Below are 10,795 nucleotides of genomic sequence, written 5' to 3'. Positions count from 1 at the left end.
ATCTATCTTGGAGTAGACACTTTATTTTCCAGAAGTCATTCAAACTTAAACAGGAAAGGGAAGAAGCAAATATCTTAGTACTCAATTGACTTGGCTCAGGCTATACCTAAACATTTGCAAATCCATTAAATTTGTCAGACTTTTTCAAAGGAAAAATAGCTAAGAACGAAGGACACATATAAAGCTTACAGGACATTTTAGGGTCAATAAAAATCAGTTAGTATTGTCTATAATTTGCACTACTAAATGCTGTATTACACTTTTATCTTTTGCTAATTGGAACTGAAAAAGGTACATTCCATTTACTAAAATTTAAAATACTGTATGGAATTAACAACACTCTCTGATATCATTCCTATAATTTTAAAAATGAATGGAAATTACACTGGGAAAAGGTTTATGATTTTGCCCAAATAAGCTTTTTCTATTTGCTAAAATCAAATGATCACCTTAAGCAAAGACTAATGAAATTTAAATCCTCTGAGACCCACCCACCATGGGAAAAAGTGGGCTTGAAGACCACACTATTAAAGTTTTTAGGATAGGAAAGGATGTATCCTTCTTCAGAAAACAAATAGATAGGTATTTCATTAAGGTAGTTACCTATTTCCCAGCTTCTGGAAAGAAGATCTGATATATATATATATATATATATATATATATATATATATATATATATATATATATATGAGAGAGAATGAAAAGAATCAAATTGAAAGGACAAGTGAAGCAGCAAATATCCTAGTACTCAATTCACTTGTCCCAGGTTCAACTTGAACTTAAGTAATTGTATATGATAAAATGGGGGGGGGGGGGTGAATGGAGTTGGTATTTCAAGAAGGACACTAGAAAGTGCCTTTAGTGATTTTTCTGCCTTTGATTGTCTCACCTCTGAGGTCAAATATCCACACTCTGATCTTTGGTGTTTAGAGAGGGTTTTTATTTATTTGCTGGATTGTCTTTTCTAGGCAGTATTCCACACATCTGTGATGGTGATCAGGCAGTTTTCCAAGGCAGGGCTAGAAATGTGAGAAATAAGGGATTAGAATAATTTGCTCTTCTTTTCCTTTTTTTCTAGTCCTCTAGCTGAACTGGCTATATGTGCACCTGGGTATAATTAGGGAGCACTTGAGGTGCTGCTCTGGTGGGAGAGGAAAGGAAGAAGTGGACCCCATGCACTGTCAAGGAGCATGGCCCCTAACAAAAGTACACTCTGAGATACCCCAATGTTTCTACCACTGTGAAAGAACAGAAACAGAAGAGAAAGCATGCAGCCAAAGCAAAGTTAGGCAGAGTATGGAGAAGGGTGGGGGAGGGAAGTCCATAAACTTGCCACTGACTGGGTCTAATTGGGCAGTGCAGGAAAAACTTATATTAGTGAAATGCAATAGAAAGGATGTAGGAAGTAGAGGACCCAGGTTAATGTCTCAACTCTGGTCCTGCTACCTTTAAAGAGTTTGGGCTTCGCAGAACTTCTCTATTTCTACATCTGTAAAATCCAACTAGATGCTTTTTGTGGGTCCACATATAGGCTATGCTTCTCTCTCAAAGACAACATATGGTTTCTCTTCCTCAGCTCTTCCACATTATCTACTGTCTTCTCTGTCCACCAAAACGGTAAAAAGCATCAAAGATAGAGGGCTGAATGGAGTAATTTCCATTCACTAAGAATTTAAGAAATTAAAGTTCAGATACAATCCTAACTTTCTCAATACTAAGGTTCAGTTAATTCAGAATTAACAGTCCACTTCAGGACTGTGTATCAGCTATTCACCTCTTGAGCCTGTATAGGTGAAATACTTGTCTGAAGATATAGTAAAGATAATTTTCTCTATGGGTTCAACTAGTTCTGGTATAACTCTTTCATAGTTACTAATACCACTGTGTTAATTAAAATAATTCTTTCTAAAAATAGATCTACAGCTCAATGAAAACTTCTGAATCAAAAAGACAAGCACATCAAGCATAAGCATGCAGCTGGTACAATAACAAAAAGAAGCTTTAGAGTGATTATGAGATTTACAATCAGTCTCCAATTGTTTAGTGATAGTACAGTATTTGTACTTGCAATTTAATGAGGGCATAAGTTCAACAAGCAAGATTTTTACTTTGCCAATATTTACTGATTGCCTAGTATGTGTATGTCACCATTTTAAGGACAATTTCCCTATCATTGTGAATATTATAGAAATAGGCACAGACATTTATGACAATTAATATTCACTCTGTACATAGATATATACATATATGTTGGTTGTGTTGAGGTATAAGGTATGTTCAAGGAAAACTAATATCTCTGGTGTGAGGATTGCTGAGCCCTTTTCAGGACTACTTTCTACCTTTGATGTCCACCTAAGCCACCTAACTTTCATCTGTGGCTCCAAGGTGCTGTGGTCATATGGTAAATCATTTCAGTAGATGAGCTAGACCAGGTTAAGGTAGGTGAGAGAGTCTCAAACTCATTGATGAATTGGGGGGGGGGTCCTACTCCAAGCATGTAAATGATAGAATGGGCAGATGAAAACTCTTCATTCCTATTGCCATGAAGGCAGTAGAAGCAGGTGCTAAAAAGTGGTTAAAGTTTGGTTAGACATTAGAGACACCAAGAATGCATCTTGAGACATCACTCATCATCTTGACTCTGTCTTGTTGCTGGACCATGATGACTTTGGAAGAGAAAGGGAGACCAATGACTTTGTGCAACTCTGCCTCACTAAAAATCCAATTCACACTTGAATCAAAAGACATCACCCAAACCATTTTACCATTCCTATCTCAAAGTCCTTTGTCAACAGGCAAGTATAAAGCAGTGAGTGGGGACACACTGGGAGCTATAGTCACAACCCTACACACAGGCATCTCAGGCCAAAGGGCTGTTACCTCCCTGCAAGCAGCATTGTGATTCAGCAACCCCCCCTGAGAAACTGAGCAACCCTTTAAAAGATTGAACCATTCACCTCTTAATGTGAGGAAGGGGCTAGAAAAGATGCCCTAAAAATTGTCTGCTTTCCCAACCCTGGCATGATTAACTCAGCAGGTAGGGATCCCACCGTGTGGTCAAGACAAAAAGAAAATCTACAAAAACGTCTTCAACAAAGATTCTGCTCACCAGTGGTGCATGGAATGTGTACGCATTCTTAGACAACACAAGATCCAATTGACTAGAAAGATGAAAAGCTTTCATGCAAGAGAACTGGGCAAATATCATATTCAAATATTAGCCCTGAGTGAAACAAGGCTGGCAAATGAAGACCAGCTTTCTGAAGTTGGAGCTGGATACATATTTTTCTGGAGTGGCTGCAGTGAAGGGGAGTACAGAGAAGTTGGGGTAGGTTTTCCACTCAAAACTAATATAGTTAACAAGCTTGAATTCCTATCAAAAGCTGTGAATGACAGGCTGATGACAGTGATATTGCCACTTTCAGGAAAATGCCATGCCACCATCATCAGTGACTGTGCTCTCATCATGAGAAATCCTGATGAAGTCAAAGAAAAATGTTATGAAGACCTGGAGATCCTTATCATCAATCTACCAAAAGAGAATAAACTTATAATTTTGGATAACTTTAATGCTAGAGTAGGCTCAGACAATCAAATATGGCAGTATATCTTGGGAAGGAATGGATTTGCAAAGAGCCAATGCAAAGGTCACTTACTATGAAGACTTGAGTGTCTCACGATCTTTTCATTTCTGGTTATCCAAACGCAATAAAATTTCCTGGATGCATCCTTGTAGTAAACATTGGCATCTAATAGACTGTATGGTGCAATGTGTGATGCAGAGTACTGGACTGATCATAGACTCATCCTCTCCAAGCTAAATAGTCATATTCAACTGAAATGGTGGCCCCAAGAAAATATTAAGAGATAAGTGTCACTCTGAATGGGAATAGTTTATTGTTAACTTGGAGGGGAAATTGAGCCAACACAGTTGGCAACAGAGGAGCAGAAAAAAGAGTGGACAACTTTCAGAAATATGATGTACAGTACTGCACATGCTCATCTGGATCAGGATACTAACAAACATTAAGACTGGTTTGACGAAAATGATGGCCTGAAAGTTATTTATGGGTCAAAGGCCTATGGTGCATCTCAATAAACAGTTCAGATCTGATTGAGCCACATTGATTAGTGACTGGGACATGATCCTAGATAAATGGGCTGAACACTTCCAGAGTGTTAACAGACCATCATCGATCAATACAGAAGGCATTGACCATTTCCCTCGTTTACTTCAATCTATAACTAGCCAAAGTTACAAATAAAAAAGAGGTTTTTTGAATACCATTAGGCTCCTTGCAGGGGGCAAAGAACTTGGTAGGTATTGATTCTACTCCAGTTAAGATCTTATGAGGGGGAGGGGGTCCATTGCTCATCCAAAAATTGCATAAAATTTTCTAGGTTATATGGCATTATAAGGTTATACCCACAAGAATTTGAGCATGTCTCCATCATCCATCTCTATAAAGATAAAGTGAATAAATAGTCCTTTGTGTGACCATCACAGGGGTGTTTCTTTCTCAGGTTGATCCTTTGGTTGGAAGATGATCACCTACATGAGAGTTAGTGTGGCTTCAGAATGGGTCGAGGAATGGGTTATTGGGTGTTTGCTGTCCTATAACTACAGGGAAAATGCCAATAAAAGAACAGAGATATGGGCAGCTAAGTGGCGCAGTGGAGGGAAGCTAGGTGTCACAGTGGACAGAGCACCAGCCCTGGAGTCAGGAGAACCTAAGTTCAAATGCAGCCTTAGACACTTAATAATTGCCTAGCTGTGTGGCCTTGGGTAAGCCACTTAACCCCATTGCCTTGCAAAAAAAAAAGAACAGAGATCTGTTTACAGTGTTTGTAGACCTGACCAAGGTCTTTGATACCATCAGTTGTAAGGGTTTATGAAAAAATATGTCAAAATTTGATTATGCAGAGTTCATCAGTATTATATCTTACTTTCATGATGGACTGTGTTCTGGATAGTGGATGATGTTCTCAAGATTTCCATGTCACCAATGGAGTGAAAAAGCGAAAAAGACTGTGTTTTTTTAATGTGATGTTTGTAGTCATGCTATCAAAAGCCTTCACTGAGGATGAATACAGTAACAAAGTCAGCTACTGCAATTATGGTAAGTTTTTCAACTTTAAAAGGTTAGAAGCCAAGAACAAAAATGGAGTGAATGTTGGGGCATGATCCTCTTTTTGCAGATGAATATGCACTTGATGCAGCATCTGAAGCTGAGATGCAATATAGTAAGGATCCATTCTCTGCTGCTTATGCTAATTTTGGTCTAACACTTAACACCAAGAAAATACAGGTGTTCCATCAGTCAACATCACACTATCCCTATGTGGAACCTTTGGTTAGCTGCAGGTAGAGAAGTTTTGAGTACTGTGGACAAGTTCACTTACCTTGGCAGGGTCCTTTCCAAGGAGGTACACATTGACAATGAGAATGACACACACATTTGAACCTGCTAAAAATAAAATCAAGAAAAAAGTCCTATTTTATGTAGAATTCAAACAGGGCAAGAGCTCTCCGGCAGTCAGAAGAAGTGATACTGGGACACCCTGAAAGTCTCATTAAAGAACTTCAGAACTGATTGTACAGTTTGGTAGATAATAGCACAGGACCTCCCAGTAAGAAGTGCCCTCCTCAGTGAGAATGCTGTACTCTATGAGGAGGACAGAATTGAAGTAGCTCAAAAGTTCAGAGAAAAGCCATAAGTTTAGAGAAAGCACCCCAGGTATTCACATGGTCTATCTGTGCCCAACCTGTGGTAGAGCATTCTGGGCTTGTATTGGTCTGATCAATCACAGTAGGACACATTGTATTTTGTCTCAAACATAATGATGCCATTTTGGTCTTCTTTGATAACAAAGGACAAGAACAAACCATATGAGTGTGCATATATACATATATGTATTCATATGCATATATATGGAGAGAGAATATATATATTTGAAAAAAATAATTTTTTCCCGAATATTCTGATTTCAATTTACATTTCATTCTAATTCCATAGACAGAATGATTTAGTGGGAAGCAGGTGTTGGGGACAGTCAAAGGGGATCTTCATACTAAATTCAAGAGTTTGGTTTCAATTCCAACTCTGCTCCTTAATATGTATTTGTGTGATTTGGGGCAAGTCTTGTCATATCTTTGAAGATATCAATAAAGAATGAATCAATGAAGAAGCTGGACCAGTTATCTCTAAGGGCCCTTTTATTGTCTGGTTCAGGGACTCTGATTCTGTGATTAAAAGAAATGAATGTAAATTTAAAACCTGTTTCATGTTTTATATTATATTATTAATCCTAAACTCTTCTCCTTCAATAAATAAGATATACATTATTATAAGGCATTGAAACTAGAATTATTTCATAGGTGAAAGGTAAGTTTGGTGTAGAGAGGTAGCATTGTCTCAAGAGTCTTGAATTCAAATTCTAAATCTATACCTGCTGTGTAGGCAACTGTGCAAGTCACAACCTCTGAGCAATTCTCTAAAACTTTAAAAAAAGATCTTTATGATTGAAAGGATCTGTTCCTCCCCTTATCAGATAGTGTGTCTGTGTGTGTGTCTGTGTGTGTGTGTGTGTGTGTGTGTGTGTGTGTGTGTGTGTGTGTGTGTGTGTGTCTGAGGGAGGAGAATAGTATAATAGGAAAAGCAATGGCTCTAGAATAAGAGAACCTTCATTCAAATTTCACCTAAAATACCACTTGAATGATTCAGTTTCCATATCTGTAAAATGGGAGATCCAAATCAGTCAGCTTCTGAGACCCTTTCTAGTTCTATATTTGTGATAAAAAAATGATAAAGATAATAAGTATAATAACAATAACTACAATTTAATAAACCATATAAGAAATTGACTGGATGGTCATAATATAATTAATTATAATAACAACTAATGTAGTGATTAATTGGTATTTAATAATTGTAATAATTACTCTTTTCTATGGAAATAGAGAATTACTTCACAATGAGTAGCAGAATCATAGAACTGAAGTTAAAAGGGATCTCACTGCAACCCTAGTACAAATAGTAGATATGGTGAGTATTCCATTTAATAGCTAGTATTCTAGATGCTTTGAGGTCTGCAAATCATTTTATAATGATTATCTGATTGTACCTACAGTATATCTTTCAAGTAATTGCTGAAATGTCTCTCCTTGTAAAACTCAAAGGCAGCATGTTGTATTTGTCATCTCAGTTAAGGCAGTGTATCCAAAATTTATCTCTCTAAATTGTCCAAACATTGTTACTAGGTCTGTCACCTAGAGTCAAACAGAAAAATAAAGGTAGATCTGTCATCTAGCATTCAACAGATGCTTTAAATTTTGCAGAGTATGTTACAAATATCTTGTGATTCTTACAATGCTATGAGGTATATACTATTATATATCCCTATTTTATAGATGAGGAAATTGAAGCATAGTGAAGTTAACTTCTTGTTCAGGATCACACAGCTAGTAAGCATGTGAAGTCAGATTTGGATTCAGGTCTTCCTGGTTCTAGGGCTAGGGCTCAATGGACTCTACTGTTTTCTCCATAACAATCTTCAAATACCTGAAGGCAATTAGTTTAGAATTTCCCATTGTCTTGCTTGACCAATAGTTTTAGTTCCTTTAGCAAATCTTTGTATGGTGAGGTTTCAGTTCTTGTCATTTTTTCCTTTTATTTATACTCTATTTTGTCTATATCCTAACTAAGATAGTCATTCTAAATTGATAATGGTTTAGATAACTCATTTTAACATTGAATTCTACCTGCTATTATATGTATAATTTGTGACTTTTGAATAGTTATGTCCTTTAAAATACAACTTTAATGTCTCATTATGAAAAGGATATTACCTTGGTCTTTCTGAAAGCCATTTGAACTGATCAAAATTCTATTCAAACTGGAAAGGTTCCAATGGTGATCTAAAGGCCATTCAAAGAAAATACTAGCTGTGTTTGGAAAGGTTTGCTATGAGGTATTGAATTGTTTGGCCACAGCAACTTTTGACTCTGGTCTCTTAAGACACAGAGTTACAAGTTTTACATTGGTAAAATTATAGAACCTTTAGGTACTGCAGAACTACGTCATTTAAATCCATTTATCAAAACTACAAAACATTTTAGTCACTAAATATAAGCAGATTTATAGGATCATAGATAAATTGATATTGATATGTTCTTTATCACAATAACTTTGGATTATGAAAGTAGCTAGTGTGGACAATGTGTTTGTTTGTTTGCCTATCCATTAATCTATGCAGAGTTTTTTTGGCCAAGGCTGGAGGGGTTTGTCATTTTCTTCTCCAACTCGTTTTACAGATCAGCAAACTGAGACAAATGGTATTAAGTAACTTGACCAGGGTCACAGAACAAGTGTCTCATGTTAGATTTTTAACTCAATAAAATGAGTCTTCCTAATTCTAGGCCCCAGCACAACCTAGCTAAAGTTTTCACAGTACCTGAATAGCGTGCCTGCACTGCACAGGTTCATTATTACACTTCACACACAAAATTATATTGAAATTAGAGTTTTCTTTTCAGGGTTTTTTCTTTTTTTGCAAGGCAATGGGGTTAAGTGGCTTGTCCAAGGCCACACAGCTAGGCAATTATTAAGTGTCTGAGGTCAGATTTGAACTCAGATACTCCTGATTCTAGGGCCAGTGCTTTAGCCACTGTGCCACCTAGCTGCCCTGAAATTATAGTGTTCTTAATGAATAGGTTGTATGAGAAATTTTATGAGAGGAAGCATAGTTTAGTGAACTGGTAGAATTGGAATCAAAAGAAATCTTGATTTGAATCTATATTCTGACACCTCTCTGACCCTTTTTTTCTCATATGTAAAATTAATATACTAATAACTAAAAAGTAGAAATTTTCATTGTGAAACACAATCTCCATTCTTTATTAAATGTTAAACCTCACTAAACCATACTAACATAGTTAGACTCTTAACTCTAGGTTACATATAGATTTAATGTATAGATTGAAAACACCTTATAATTTAGTAGTTGATAATTTAGAGTAGATCCAATAAAATAATCTTATTATTCTTTTTTACAAAGTTAGTTTTCCTTTTTCAACATAAAGGTTGGGGCTGGGGGGTGACAGGAAGCTAAATATACCTTTCTAGCAGCTGGCGAAAGATTAGCCAGAGATTAAATTCTTTTTTCTGGGCATAGGTGGATATGTGTTCTTTTTTCTTTTGAACTAGAGTCCACATTAAGTTATGAATTTGGCTAAGAAAGATAGCCAGGGTTTGATAATCTCTGACTTTCAGATTTAGAACCAAGATCCTAGATCTATAACATCTAATTCACCAGACTATTGGACAATCAAGTGAGATATAATGTATAGTGATATTGGCTTTATATATATACAAGTATTATTATTATAAGGCACATTTGGCTATAGAATTTTTTTATCCTCTCAAATTTAAGCTGATTCATTTGAAAACTATAAAGTCTCTATACTTCTGTTTCTTTACTGTCTATATTGTGTTTTAGTCCTTTACGGAAATTTGAACTGGAACAAAACTGGACTATTCTCAATATAAAATTTATTCCCTCTTCTGAGTTTCCAGTAAAATAGAGTATGAGTTCTTAGAAAGATAATCTGTTGCACTTTAGCCCCCTAACATACATACATTTCTTTGTTAAGTTAGAAGGGTTCAAAGGTGTAACACATTGGAGACATTGTTAGATGATTTACATATATGTAATCAACATGCTTAGTTTTTTCTTTTATAAATAAATGTTTGTTGCTATAATTTTATATATGGTGAAAATTTCTCCCAGCCATCCTTCTGCTTACAGAGAATAATCCCATATAACAAGGAGTATATTTTAAATAAAAAGGGAAAAAATTGCAAAGTTTATCAAAACATTAGAAAAAATCTATAAAGGAATCAGTCATAGATTTCTCTCCAAAAGAGTACAGTGAAATCATTTTCTCATTTCTCTTCTTTGAACTATACTTATTATTTGTACTTTTGCAAAATTAATTTGTGATACTTTTGATGATTGCTCTTTCAATTTCTATTTTTGTTACTATTATCTATACTGTTTTCTTGGCTTCAGTCTAGATAAATTCTTGTAAGTCATGGGCATCCAACTTTTTAGATCTTCTGGGATACATTACTCAAAAAATACATTCCAAGGATCACATATATAATTTAATATTTATGACTACAATGTAACCTATATTAGCAATGAGTATAATAACAAATTATAATATTGTAATAAAATATAACAATAAAAATGAGTATTATAATAATAAAAATTTACTTTTTAAACAAAAAATAAGAACATACTGTTTTTTGATGTGAACACTGAGCCTGATTCTTATATGTACCTCTCTGTCTGGTTTGATAAAGGGTTTAGCGATATGAAGAATATTTTCAAGATAGTTGTCTGAAATTTTTGCATATTTTTCAAATTACATTGCTTTGTTCAGTGTTTCAAAATGAATTGGGTTATTGTTCTGTATCTGAGATTGCCACAATTTCAGTTTCATTCCTAACTCTGTCACTGTTTGAAAATATCATTTATTAATTGATTTTCACCTTGGAATCATGTGTGTTATTCATTTAAATGAGCAGTGAAATTCATTAAAAATGCTAAATCAGTCTACTAGTCCTCATTTTCAAATTCAGATGCACATTTTCCTTTTAAAACTGTGGAGGTCTGGGGCAGCTAGGTGGCATAGTGGATAAAGCACAAGCCTTGGAGTCAGGAGTACCTGGGTTCAAATCCAGTCTCAGACACTTAATAATTACTTAGATGTGTGGTCTTGGGCAAGCCA

This window comes from Macrotis lagotis, chromosome 6 (assembly GCF_037893015.1).
Source record: "Macrotis lagotis isolate mMagLag1 chromosome 6, bilby.v1.9.chrom.fasta, whole genome shotgun sequence".
NCBI classification, from domain to species: Eukaryota; Metazoa; Chordata; class Mammalia; order Peramelemorphia; family Peramelidae; genus Macrotis; species Macrotis lagotis.
This window is presented reverse-complemented; position numbering follows the sequence as displayed.